Raw genomic sequence first — 14348 nt, forward strand, 5'->3', positions numbered from 1 at the left:
TCGAGGCATTGCAGACCGGGAGCCAGCATAGGTCAACAAGCACAGAGCTAAGATGTTTTTGTACTGCTCTAAGACTCTTATTAGTGATGCTGCTCCAAGCACCCATTTCTCGTGCAACCAGCTGTAACTAAATTCCAGTAAGAACAGGACTTCCTGGCCACTTTCAGGTTGCAACCAGCTGGCTGCAAGGAGGCCCAGGCAGCAGGAGCTAAGTCCACCATCAGCGCAGGTCTCTGCATAAACATGAAAGGAGCTCTAACCTTACACGAGAAGCAGTTGCTGCCACACTAAGATTTGCTGAATGTTCTCAGTCCCATGGATGCTCTCAGTCCTGCGACAAACGTGAAAGTGGATCAGAGCAACCATCGGGATTTTTTTTAATATAAAAATCCCGATGGTTGCTCTGATCCACTTGCAGTGGGCCAGTCACTACTCACCATTTGATCTTCTTAGAATCATAGAATAATACAACACAGAAGGAGGCCATTCAGCCCACCATGCCTGTGCTGGCTCTCGGAAGGAGCTATCCAATTAGTCGCCACTCGCTGCTCTTTCCTCATACCCCTACAAGTATTTCCTTTCCAAGTATTTATCCAGTTCCCTTTTGAAAGTTACTATTGAATCTGCTTCCACCACCCTTTCAGGCAGCGCGTTCCAGATCACAACAACTCACTACATAGGAAAAATATCATCTCCCCCTCTTAATAATAGCAAGACTAGATTTGTTTTAATATCGCGTGTTGAAGCCTTCAGTCTCTTATTTGATGACATGGCTTAAACGTTTGATGCTTTCCATTTGGGAATATGGGTAAAAGCTACCAGTTAGCAAGAATTACTGCACTGGCACGTGAAAGGACTCTGGATATGTGACTGAGAGAGGTCAATGGTGCCACCGGAGCATGTCGTTGCTTCAAGAGCCAGGACTCAGTCATCAGCAGTTCGGGTAGAGCGTTGGTTACCACTCTCAATGCCTTAGCGATCAACCTTTGAACTGTGACCTCCAGATGTCACAGCGCCAACAGTGCCACTTAGAGGCTCGCTGTGGAAGCAAAGCAGTGGTAAATACACGCAATGAGGACTGTGGAGCACGGATGGACTACAGGTGAATACAAACATAGCACCCAAAGTTAGTTATTATTATTAAAACTGCTGCACAAAACAGCATAAAATATGTTTTTTACACAGACAACAACTGGGATTTATATTGCACCTTTACCGTAATAAAACATCCCAAGATGCTTCACAGGAGCATTATCAAACAAAATTTAACACTGAGTCACATAAGGAGATATGAGAACAGATGATCAAACACTTGATCAAAGAGGTTGGTTTTAAGAAGCCCTATAAAGGGGGAAACAGAGGTGAAGAGGTTTAGAGAGGGAATCCCCTAATTTTTTTTGAACAGATGCTAGCAATGGGGAATGGAACATTTTCCATTCAATTCTCAGCACCAAACACTCTCAAGTTCAGCATATTATGGCTAAGGTGCAGGTTTCCTGTTCTGTGCCCCAATAGTGTACCTTCGCCCAACCTCTGCCACATTTACCACTCATCCATATACAGAGGGCCTGGACTACATTGTAGGCCACACATGATATTTAAATGAGTGACAGCTTGTCAGACATTGCAATTTATTTTAGCTCTCCAATTTTTTTTCTCTCCTCCTCCACAGGAGACACTGCCTCATGCTAAGGTACAATTTCACAGGTACTGCAAACCCTCTGCTACCACGCCCAATTGATCGTAAGTCATCTGCATGAGTGTTGACCAGCAATTCAACTACAGGAGGCAACACAGCTGATCCCTATCCCATCCTGGCCAGACACCGGCGCCCACAGTCTATCCAGCAGGTGTCACTGGATTAGGCAGACTAGCTGGGTTTATCTGTCCAAAGCCCAAAGTTCTGAGGTCAGCTGTAGCTCACTTGTCAGTCACGGCTCAGTTGGTAGCACTCTCACCTGAGTCACAAGGTTTAAGTCCGACTCCAGGGCTTGAACACAAAAATCAAGGCTGACACTCCAGTGCAGTACTGAGAGCTGTTGGAGGTGCCGTTCTTCAGATGAGACGTTAAACCAAGGCCCTATCTGCCTGCGCGGGTGGATATAAATGATCCTATGGCACTGTTTCGAAGAAGAGCAAGGGAGTTCTCCTCAGTGTCCTGGCCAATATTTATTGCTCAATCAACATCACAACGAAAGACGGGTTATCTGGTCATTGCTGTTTATAGGAGCTTGCTGTGTGCAAATTGACTGCCATGTTTCCTACATTGCAATAGTGACTACATTTCAAAAGTACTTAACTGGCTGTAAAGTGCTTTGGAATATCCAATGGTCATGAAAAGCGCTATACAAATGCAAGTCTTTCTTCTTTCACTGATGATGTAAATGGTGCAATGTGGCTGAGATTAGCCAATACAGCACAGAACCAGAGGCCTCCTGCTCTGTATGGGTCAGTTACACCTCTCCCGTTATCAGATACAGCATGCTCAAGTACAGCTACAACACTGGCATTTACCCGGCAATGTGGAAAATTGCCCCAGTTATGTCCTGTCCACAAAAAGCAGGACAAGTCCAACCCGGCCAATTACCACCCTATCAGTCTACTCCCAATCATCAAAGTGATGGAAGGGGTCGTCGACTGTGCTATCAAGTGGCACATGCTCAGCAATAACCTGCTCACTGATGCTCAGTTTGGGTACAGCCAGTGCCACTCAGCTCCTGACCTCATTACTGCCTTGGTTCAAACATGGACAAAAGAGCTGAACTCAAGAGGTGAGGTGAGAGTGACTGCCCTTGACATCAAGGCAGCATTTGACCGAGTATGGCATCAAGGTGCCCTAGAAAAACTGGAGTCAATGGGAATCAGGGGGAAAGCTCTCTACTGGTTGGAGTCATGCCTAGCATAAAGGAAGATGATTGTGGTTGTTGGAGGTCAATCATCTCAGTCCCAGGGCATGACTGCAGGAGTTCCTCAGAGTAGTGGTCTTGGCCCAACCATCTTCAGCTGCTTCATCAATGATCTTCCCTGCAGCATAAGGTCAGAAGTAGGGATGTTCGCTGATGATTGCACAATGTTCAGAACCGTTCGCAACTCCTCAGATACTGAAGCAGCCCATGCCCATGTGCAGCAAGACCTGGACAACATCCAGGCTTGGGCTGATAAGTGGCAAGTAACATTCGCGCCACACAAGTACCAGGCAATGACCATCTCAAACAAGAGAAAATCTAACCATCTCCCCTTGACATTCAATGGCATTACCATTGCTGAATCCCCTAGCTTCAATATCCTGGGAGTCTCCATTGACCAGAAACTGAATTGAACCAGCCACAGTTTTCACGGTGAAGGACACTAGTACCATCCCAATAGTAACAGGAAATGCAGAGGTTATAGAAAGGGAGGAACTTCGAACAATCATCATCACTAGGGAAAAAGTACTGAGCAAACTATTGGGGTTGAAGGCAGACAAGTCCCCAGGCCCTGATGGCCTACATCCTAGGGTCTTAAAAGAAGTGGCAGTGGAGATAGTGGATCCATTGGTTATAATATTCCAAAATTCTCTGGACATGGGAAAGGTTTCAGTGGATTGGAAAAAAGCTAATGTAGCGCCCTTATTCAAAAAGGGAGGGAGGCAGAAAGTAGGAAACTATAGATCAGTTAGTTTAACATCTGTTGTTGGGAAATTGTTAGAATCCTTTATTAAGGAAATAATAGCAGGACATTTAGAAAGTCAAAACACAATCCATCAGAGTCAGCATGGTTTTATGAAGGGTAAATCATGTTTGACTAATTTGCTAGAGTCCTTCAAAGCTGTTACAAGCAAAGTGGATAATGGGGATCCTGTAGATGCAGTATATCTAGACTGACAGAAGGCATTTGATAAGGTGCCACATAAAAGGTTAATACACATAGGGTTCACATAGGGTTAGGGGCAATTTATTGGCTTGAATAGACAGCATGGTTTTGTGAAGGGGAGGTCGTGTCTCACTAATTTGATTGAGTTTTTTGAGGAAGTGACGATGTTGATTGATGAAGGAAGGGCAGTGGATGTTATCCACATGGACTTTAGTAAAGCCTTTGACAAGGTCCCGCATGGCAGACTGGTACAAAAGATGAAGTCACACGGGATCAGAGGTGAGCTGGCAAGATGGATACAGAACTGGCTCAGTCACAGAAGACAGAGGGTAACAGTGGATGAGTGTTTTTCTGAATGGAGGGATGTGACTAGTGGTGTTCCGCAGGGATCAGTGCTGGGACCTTTGCTGTTTGTAGTATATATAAATGATTTGGAGGAAAATGTAGCTGGTCTGATTAGTAAGTTTGCGGACGACACAAAGGTTGGTGGAGTTGCGGATAATGATGAGGATTGTCAAAGGATACAGCAGGATATAGATCAGTTGAAGACTTGGGCGGAGAAATGGCAGATGGAGTTTAATCCGGACAAATGTGAGGTAATGCATTTTGGAAGGTCTAATGCAGGTGGGAGGTATACAGTAAATGGCAGAACCCTTAGGAGTATTGACAGGCAGAGAGATCTGGGCGTACAGGTGCACAGGTCACTGAAAGTGACAACGCAGGTGGATAAGATAGTCAAGAAGGCATACGGCAGGCTTGCCTTCATCGGTCGGGGCATAGAGTATAAAAATTGGCAAGTCATGTTGCAGCTGTACAGAACCTTAGTTAGGCCACACTTAGAATATTAGAAGGATGTGGAGGCTTTGGAGAGGATACAGAGGAGGTTTACCAGGATGTTGCCTGGTCTGGAGGGCATTAGCTATGAGGAGAGGTTGGAAAAACTTGGATTGTTTTCACTGGAACGACGGAGGTGGAGGGGCGACATGATAGAGGTTTACAAAGTTATGAGCGGCTTGGACAGAGTGGATAGTCAGAAGCTTTTTCCCAGGGTGGAAGAGTCAGTTACTAGGGGACATAGGTTTAAGGTGCGAGGGGCAAAGTTTAGAGGGGATGTGCGAGGCAAGTTTTTTTACACAGAGGGTGGTGAGTGCCTGGAACTTGCTGCCAGGAGAGGTGGTGGAAGCAGATACGATAGCGACGTTTAAGAGACATCTTGACAAATATATGAATAGGATGGGAATAGAGGGATATGGGCCCCGGAAGTGCAGAAGGTGTTAGTTTAGGCAGGCATCAAGATCGGCGCAGGCTTGGAGGGCCGAATGGCCTGTTCCTGTGCTGTACTGTTCTTATTTCTTTGTTCTTTGTTCTTTGAATAGAGGATTGGCTAACCAACAGAAAACAGAGAGTCAGGATAAATGGGTCCTTTTCTGGTTGGCAAGATGTAACTCGTGGGGTGCCACAGGGTTCGGTCCTCGGGCCCCAACTATTTACAATCTATATAAATGACTTGGATGCAGGGATAGAAGGTACTATAGCCAAATTTGCAGATGACACTAAAATAGGTGGGACAGTAAGTTGCAATAAAGAAATAAGAAATCTACAAATGGATATGGATAGATTAGATAAATGGGCCAAAATTTGGCAGATGGATTTTAATGTGGATAAGTGTGAGGTTATCCATTTTGGTCAGAAGAATAGAAAGGCAAATTATCTAAATGGAGAGAAACTTCAGAGTGCTTTGGTGCAGAGGGATCTGGGTGTCCTCGTGCATGAATCGCAGAAAACTAGTTTGCAGGTACAACAGGTGATAAGGAAGGTAAATGGAATTTTGGCATTTATTGCTAAAGGAATAGAGTATAAAAGTAGGGAAGTGTTGCTGCAACTGTACGAGGCATTGGTCAGACCCCACCTGGAGTATTGCATTCAGTTTTAGTCCTCTTACTTGAGAACGGATGTATTTGCATTGAAGGCAGTTCAGAGGAAGTTCACTAGATTGATTCCAGAGATGGGGGGCTTGTCTTATGAAGAGAGATTGAGCAGTTTAGGCCTTTACTCTCTCGAGTTTAGAAGAATGAGAGGAGATCTAATTGAGGTATATAAGATGATTAAGGGGATTGACAAAGTAGACATAGAAAGGATGTTTCCTCTTGTGAGGCAATCTAGAACGAGAGGTCATAGTTTTAGGATAAGGGTTAGCAGATTTAAAGCAGAGATTAGGAGAAATTACTTCTCTAAAAGGGTCATGAATCTGTGGAATTCACTATCCCAGAGTGCGGTGGATGCCGGGACATTGGGCAAATTTAAGGAGGAGATAGACAGATTTTTAATTAGTGATGGGTTGAAGGGTTATGGAGAACAGGCAGGAAAGTGGAGTTGAGGCCAAGATGAGATTAGCCATGATCGTATTGAATGGCGGAGCAGGTTCGAGTGGCTGAATTGCCTACTCCTACTTCTTATGTTCTTATAAATGCTGTGCCTACAACAGCAGGTCAGAGGCTAGGAATCCTGCAGTGAGTAACTCACCTCCTGTCTCCCTAATGCCTGTCCACCATCTACAAGGCACAAGTCAGGAGTGTGATGGAATACTCTGCACTTGCCTGGATGGGTGCAGCTCCAACAACACTCAAGATGCTCAACACCATCCAGGACAAAGCAGCCCGTTTGATTGGCAGCCGATCTACAACCTTCAACATTCACTCCCTCCACCACTGAAACACAGTGACAGCAGTGTGTATCATCTACAAGATGCACCAGAGCAACTCACCAAGGCTCCTTTGACAGTACCTTCCAAACCCACAACCTCTACCAACTAGAAGGACAAGGGCAGCAGATGCATGGGAACACCACCACCTGCAAGTTCCCCTCCAAGCCAAACACCATCCTGACTTGGAACTATATTGCTGTTCCTTCACTGTCACTGGATCAAAATCCTGGAACTCCCTTCCTAACAGCGCTGTGGGTTTACCTACCCCATACGGACTGCAGCGGTTCAAGAAGGCAGCTCACCACCACCTTCTCAAGGGCAATTAGAGATGGGCAATAAATGCTGGCCTAGCCAGCGATGCCCACATCCCCGAACATATAAAAAAAAGTATTAAGAAAACTCTTTGTGCTCCTTTTTAATTTAATACTTGTTTTTATAAATCAGTTCTCAGCCTAGATTAACTTCACCCCATCTCCTTTCAGCTTTGCACCGTCTCACTTTGACCAAGGAACCATCTGTTTGAAACAGCTGACAGGACATTTGTGGAATATCCGAAATAGAACCAGCTGCCATCATAACTACTGGCAAACCTAGTAGTTATTCAAATAGTTTATCACTCAGGTCTGGCTCGGCCCTGCTCTGAGACTCCCTCTCTGGCCCTCTCTGCCTTATCACATCTCTACCCATTTATCCAACCCTCTCCCCTGTTGTTTTGCAGTGTCTGTTTCTCCTTTGTGAAGTGCCTTGGGATCACTCTGCCCATTAGCTTGAATGGTTACCTGAAGCCAATTAGGAAGAATCCCAACCCGTGTGATAGGTTTGCTCTTTGGGAAGGGGATGCAGGAGGGTAACTAAGTCTCTTTGGCATTAAGTTGGTTCCAAATTGGAGATCGGAACCAATCTCTGTCACAGATCGGTGATGCAATACTTGAGCCTGGCAGCACGCCAAGGCTAGGTTGATGAATGGGCAGGCTGACAAGGGGGATGGTATCCATCCCACTGGTCTCTAGATAACCCTGGAACTTAGTGGGCAGGGTAGTCCTAACCAGTGACAGGAAGCTTGCGAGTGCACAGGCACCAGTAAACTGCATCGTTTTAGTGATTAAGTACCCCCTCTGCACACTCGGCCTGTTCAAACCTTGGCTGTAAATTCTCTGAGTGTAACCTTACAGGCAAGCAGAAAGTCTACATATACAGATTTTACTGTCCTTTGGTTTAGCTTATCTTAATTGGACCAATTGGAGTGGCACTCTGTTGCTGCAGTATCACCTGATTGAAGCCAGTACCACAAGTGACCTCTTTTGAAGGTCACCATTCATGCAATAGTTTAAAGGGGAATTGGCAAGAGAACCAGAGGCAAAATGAGGAAAAACGTTTTTACGCGACGAGTGTTTAGGATTTGTAATGCGCAGCCTTATAGGGAGATGGAAACAGATTCAATAGCAACCTTCAAAAGGGAATTGGATAAATACTTGAAGGAGAAAAAAATTGCAGCGATGTGGGGAAAGAGAGGGGGAGTGGGACAAAATGGATTGCTCTTCGAAAGAGCTGGCACAGAGTCGATGGGCTGCATGGCCTCCTTCTTTTCTGTGTCATTCTGATGATGCTAACATGTGGTCTGACTAAACGGAGATGCTTAAGATAATACAATAAAAGCAAAAGTAACCTTACCAATTCGATTTGAATGTTATTTCTAGGGTCCATAAGACACGATACCCCGCAGCGCCCACTTAGCATTGAGCATATCACACCACCACATGTTCCCTCTCCAGTACCACCTAGACACAGGCAAGAGAGAGGCCAGGCAGCCAGAGCAGAGAAGAAAATAGCCAACACCAGGGAGATCTTAAAACCCCCAAAATGAATGAGTCAACAGATCTGTTAGACGGCGTATTAGCAGACACAGGGATTTCCAACCTGCCCACGCATACAGTGAGAATTTCAACAGTGTTTGATAAAAGTTAATGCACCAACTGCAACCCAGTCAAGTTTGCAGTTTTTAAACTCAAAGGCACAACTGAAGTATATAATTGGGAACACGGTGTTGAAGTGGAGGTTTAAAGGGGAGTTAGGATTTCAACCAACTCTCTTTTTTAAAAAAAATTGAAAATAAACTTTTATTTAACTTTGTGTGAGAGTATGAAAGTGTGTGACTCACCTTACACCGACAAAGCAAAAAGAAGGTTGCAAGTAAGACTAGTTTTGTTTTCTTTTAAAGCTCGTACAAATTACACCAGATAGCTGAAGATGTTTGATAAAATAGTGTGGGCGGGCGCGACCACCCGATAAATACTTCTGTCCTATTGTCCATTGGGGATTTCACAATGTCAGTGAAACAGGTCCAGGAACAATAAGTACACCTTGACCAACTGATGTGGTCAAACCACCTGGGCAATGTAGCATATCAATTTAAAGTGCCCTCCTCCTGCAATCAGTTATGTAACGAGTTGGGTGATCACATTGGTTAAACTTTGTCTTTAAACTCTGCAAGGCTGGCCCGGTAGCGCTGCTGTTTGAGAGAATACTGCTTGCTTATAATCTAAAAGGAGTAGCATTCAGACTATGGAGCCGACCGTCTCTGCGCTTGTCTGAGGTTGAACCAACGAGAGAGGTAACACAACAGCGTTAATAATCATTGCTAATTGAAAAAAATAATGTGCAACTGATTATTTGCATAGTATCGTTCATGTTAGAATGGATTCTGATCTATTTCTGGCTGTAACAACACATGCAGAAGTTTTGTATGTTACTGACAAACGTCGTTTTCCTCTGTAGACCCATTAAATTTGTAGTTTTCCAACTTGGTGATTTTTTTTTTAAGGTGGATTTTCTCAGGGTTTCACTCTATGAATGCGCTACACAGTCAACAAAAAAAAGTTGTGTAGCAAGTGAACTTTATGTGCAGTTTTTCGTTGTGAGAAGTTTAAAAGCTGAATTGGAGAATTGAAAGGGGTTTAGATTCAATTAGGACTGACGATGTCATGTTCACTTAGGTTTAACTTTTTCATCCCCTCCCAAATGGGAGTCTGTGAACCAACTGCACTAGATAATTAAGATCAGACGTGTAATCGCTGGTATTCTAAACTGAGTGTATGTTGGTAAACAGCCAGTGATTTAGTGGTGGCTGAGTGCGTTCATGCGGTGTTAGGGGAGGGACTGAAGTGGGGGGGTGATTAGAAATAGAATATGTTTAGTTAAATTTTTGGCAAATATTAAGGTTTTCACTTGGTTTATGATCCAATCTCATCTGAAAAAGGGTTCATGGTATCTGGTTCGCAATGCCTTCTCCAGGCACTCATGAAATTGCACAGAATCAGGCTATTTGGCCCAAAAGATTAGATTAGAGATACAGCACTGAAACAGGCCCTTCGGCCCACCGAGTCTGTGCCGAACATCAACCACCCATTCATACTAATCCTACACTAATCCCATATTCCTACCAAACATCCCCACCTGTCCCTATACTTCCCTACCACCTACCTATACTAGTGACAATTTATAATGGCCTATTTACCTATCAACCTGCAAGTCTTTTGGCTTGTGGGAGGAAACCGGAGCACCCGGAGAAAACCCACGCATACACAGGGAGAACTTGCAAACTCCACACAGGCAGTACCCGGAATCGAACCCGGGTCCCTGGAGCTGTGAGGCTGCGGTGCTAACCACTGCGCCACTGTGCCGCCCAGATCTATGCCAGTATTTATGCTCGAAGACTCCTCTTGCCCTATCACCTTCTTTTCCCTTGTGTACTTATCTAGCTTCCCCTTAAACATATCTACGCTAGTTTCTTCAACTACTCCTTGCAGTAAGTTCCACTCTCTAGGTAAAGAAATTTCTCCTGAAATCCTTATTGGATTTATTAGTGACTATCTTGTATCTATGGCCCCTAGTTTTGTATTTTCCCACAAGTCGAAACATTTACCCTATTGAACCCCTTCATAAGCTTTAGACAGCTTTTAGGTTACCCCTCTGCCTTCTGGTTCCTTGAGGAAAGGAGCCCCAGTTTGTTGAGTCCTGATTGTTGTAACCTTTCAGTTGTGGTAATTCTTTTTCACTTTCTCCAGGACTTGTGTATATTTTTGTTTGTAATATGGAAACCAGAACTGCACAGGACTCGAGTGTCCTATGTTATTTACCTGTACCATCACCTTGGCATCAGTCCATCTGTGTGTTTTCTTTTGCTTGAAAAAAAGAGATATGCGGTCAAAGCTTTTTCATCATGCACTCGTCAGGACAGATGCAAGAATGCCAAATTTCAAAGGGAACAACAATTTATACTGCATGAAAAAACGTGCTGATTGGGTCAGCAAGTCGACTCTGGTTGAGGCGTTGCCATAGAGAAAGCACCACACTTTTGTTTAATTCAAAAAAGGCACAACACCTGGACATGTTCCTTTTGCCTGCAGAGGACAAGTCCCTATGCATGAATATGTCACTTCTATCAAGTGTAAGTGAGCCACATTGCAAGCCCGACTGACGGAAACCACACCTGCCAAAATGAGACCTATTAATTTCATCATATGAAACATTACTTTTGAACTGTTACTGGACTTGAAATAACTTGCTTAAAAAGACCACAACAGTGGCTGAAAACATGGCTGCATATTTGAATTCTAAAAGACAGTTGCATGAAGAAGACAATGGGAGTTCCTCCCTGATTCACTTAGCCAGATGGATTTTGTCAATAGTGATGATCAAGAGACATTGAAAATCATTGAATGTGTAAGAGTCAGCATTCCACCCTCACCCTCACCCCACTATCTAGTAAGCTTGACTAAATCCACAAATCCCACATGGGAGGCTCTTTCACACAGGGATCTAGCCACATAACTAATCTGGCCAATCTGGGTTTTTTTTAATTGTGCCTGACTCAGAACAGTTTGGGAAGAGACTGCAACTGAACATCAAGATAAAGAGAATCTGTGTCTGTGTCTCTCACGCAAAGTTCCAGGGACCCACGGAAATAACTAAGCCTCAAGACAGAAGACCAGTGAAAGTGGTTTAAAAGTGTGCACTAGGCCCCAACGAGAACTGCAAGACTTAACTTCAATCAAAGACTTTACATCCAAACCAAAACCAGTAATTGAACCCCAGCTATTGCATCAAACCTTTCCCCTTTGATTCTTTCACCTTTTCCTGTCTCTATTTGTGTATGTGTTTATCGGGTATGCATGCTCGCATTGTCGCGTATTCTTTTTAGTAAATTTAAACTGAGCTTTAAGGTTAATAAAGTTTTACAATGAGCAAGGACTTGCCTCAGGTGAAGCTAAAAACATGGTGTTCTATAAATTTAAACCCTGTCATAGCCAAACCAGGAAAAGGCTGAGAGGGGAGCCCTAGACCCCTGCCTCACCGGGTCGTGACACTGACTGATCTTAAATTGGTTAGTGTAGTTCTTACCACATTCTGGATTGTTCCACAAGTGCTGCACAATCGCAGAATCACATCTAACATTGGGCTGGATTTTTGTGCAAGAGGCGGGGGTCCCAGCACCGGGTCAAAGTCAGGGGAACCTCGCCTCTGCACTTTTTCATGCTCCTGGAGTGATCCTCCGGTCTTTGGCTTTTAAAGTTGAAGGAGGTGGGATCCCCGTCCCTTTAAACACTTAATAGGGGTGGGATCCCCATCCCCAAGAGCTGCCGGCCAGTTACGGGGCTGCCAGCTCCACAGTATCGTCAGCACCACTAGGAGTGGTGGCCATTACTGGTACTGCAGCAGCCTCTGACCCAGGCCATGAATTGCCCATGAAAGAGGGCCCCACTCCCCAAGCCCGCAGAGAGGGCGCCTCGTTTTCCAAGGCATCCTCCCTGCACAGTGGAGGCCCCATCCCCCAGCTGGTAAGATCCCAGCGGCAGTGGAAAGAGGCCCTTAATTGGCTGTCAATATGCCACTTAAGGGGCTCAATTGGCCTCCGGGCAGGAAGGCCAACGTCTGCCTATCCAACCCCCAGGAAGATCAGATCCAGCAATCCCAGTGTCTAGTTCCGAAGCAGCTGCTGCAATTCTCCGGCCGCCCTCCCCCTCCACGGAACCCGATGTCTGCCTGGGAATAAAATCCAGTTCATCGTGTTCTGAGTTTTGCAAATACTGGCTGGTCAGCTACAGTCAGTACTCTGCCTGTTGTGGATCAGCCAAAGGGTACTCTGCCTATTGTGAACAGCCAAAGGGACATGCTGTTTGATATGATCCACAACAGGCAGAGTACTGCCTGTAGCCGACCAACCTGTACTTGCAAAACTCAACACATTATCTAACCTTGGATGCAGTTCTGCAATTGGGCAGCGCTTACTGAACAATCCTGAGTGTGCTAAGAACTACACTAACAACCAATCAATCAGTCTGCTTCGCAATGTGGCTCACTTGCGCTTGTTAGTAGCTACATATATTCAAATGTAGGGACCGGTTGTCTGCAGGCAAAAGGAACACGTCCAGGCGTTGTGCCTTTTTTTGAATTAAACAAAAGCGTGGGGAATAGTTCCCTGGTGCTTTCTCCATGGCAACGCATCGACCAAATCGGCACCCTTTTCACATGCAGTATAAAATGTTGCTCCCTTTGAAATTTGGCATTCTTGTGTCTGTCCTGATGAGTGCAAGGTGAAAAGCTTTGACAGAATGTCTTTTGTTTTCAGCCATACTGAAGTTGTTTTGCTTGGTAATGTTTAACATGGAACAGTTTCAAAAAGAAACCTGCTTCTAAAGTTAAAATGTAGTTATTAATTGACTAATGTGTGTGACTGGCCTACAAAGTCAAAAGTAGTGTGTGATTTCTAGGTACAGTTACACTACATGCTGTGAACAGGGAGTCAGTTACTCCTAGTTTATAGACTCACAATTTATCAACTGTGACTCAGTGAGTCGTGCACTCTCCTCCTGAGTTAGAAAGATGTGGGTTCAAGTCCCACTTTAGAGACTTGACCACACAATCTAGGCTGACGCTCCCAAAGCACTACCAAGGGTATATTGGACTGCCCTAGGTGCCATCTTTTGGATGAGTTATTAGACCAAAGCCCTGTCTACCCCCTCAAGTGGGTGTAAAAATCCTAAGGCACTATTTCGAAGAAGAGCAAGGGAGTTTTTCCCTCATGTCCTAGCCAATATGTATCCCTCAACCGACAGCTAAAAGATTATCTTCTTGCTATGTGAAAATTAAGTTGCTGCATTTCCTTCATTTACAGCAGTGACTATACTTCAAAAAGTACCTCATTGGCTGTAAAGCGCTTTGGGACATCTGAGTTGGTGAAAGGCACTATATAAATGCAAGTTTTTTTTTTCCAAATCCAATCCTGCTCATTCTTTTCTGAAGCTGATTTCTCATGTCTAGTGACATTCTGATATTGCAAGACCTCTCACCATATGGAAGAGAAGTTTGGACTTTGTATAGCTGAAGAGGGTATTTGACTCTGCAGTCAGAAATTTTCAGTTTGGCTGTGTCTAAACAAATTGATTGGTGGGTTTAAAACATCAGTTGCAAGGGATGACTGTGAACATCATACATCAGTTAGGACACTACACTTCCTATTTGTGTAGGACTAAAAGTGGTGTTAGGCTGCTTCCTCCAATCTCCACTGCAGAACTAGATCACAACTCTAGACTTGCGCGGTAACTTTCATGTCTGTGAAATGGAACCCCTATTTCATCTATACTAATGGTGTACCTTTATAATCCTGAAGTCTCCAATTGACTGCAGTACAATGGGCTATGCATGCTGCAATAAGCCTCTTGTGCCTTGCAAATTATTCCAAGACAGCAAGATTACAGAACCCTACTTTTTTGGGAAATACTAATTCTCTAAG

The 14348-nt window shown here is 44.5% G+C and overlaps 2 protein-coding genes across 10 annotated transcripts in view; one reads left to right on the forward strand and one right to left on the reverse strand.

Moving 5' to 3' along the window:
• ccdc33 (coiled-coil domain containing 33) overlaps positions 1–8396 on the reverse strand; it is a 304008-nt gene extending 295612 nt beyond the window's left edge. For 3 of the 6 annotated variants that reach the window (XM_068015484.1, XM_068015485.1, XM_068015483.1), the window contains exon 1: positions 8228–8396. The gene's annotated coding sequence lies outside the window, so the exon portion shown is untranslated. The remainder of the gene's footprint in view (positions 1–8227) is intronic. The other 3 variants (XM_068015480.1, XM_068015479.1, XM_068015481.1) reach the window with 2 other exon arrangements.
• Positions 8397–8577: 181 nt separating this feature from the next.
• Positions 8578–14348, forward strand: part of stra6 (signaling receptor and transporter of retinol STRA6) — a 43356-nt gene continuing 37585 nt past the window's right edge. For 3 of the 4 annotated variants that reach the window (XM_068015490.1, XM_068015493.1, XM_068015494.1), the window contains exon 1: positions 8883–9167. The gene's annotated coding sequence lies outside the window, so the exon portion shown is untranslated. Of the gene's footprint in view, positions 8747–8882; positions 9168–14348 lie in introns of those variants that run through there. The other variant, XM_068015491.1, reaches the window with a different exon arrangement.

This window comes from Heterodontus francisci, chromosome 35 (genome assembly GCF_036365525.1).
Source record: "Heterodontus francisci isolate sHetFra1 chromosome 35, sHetFra1.hap1, whole genome shotgun sequence".
Classification (NCBI taxonomy): domain Eukaryota; kingdom Metazoa; phylum Chordata; class Chondrichthyes; order Heterodontiformes; family Heterodontidae; genus Heterodontus; species Heterodontus francisci.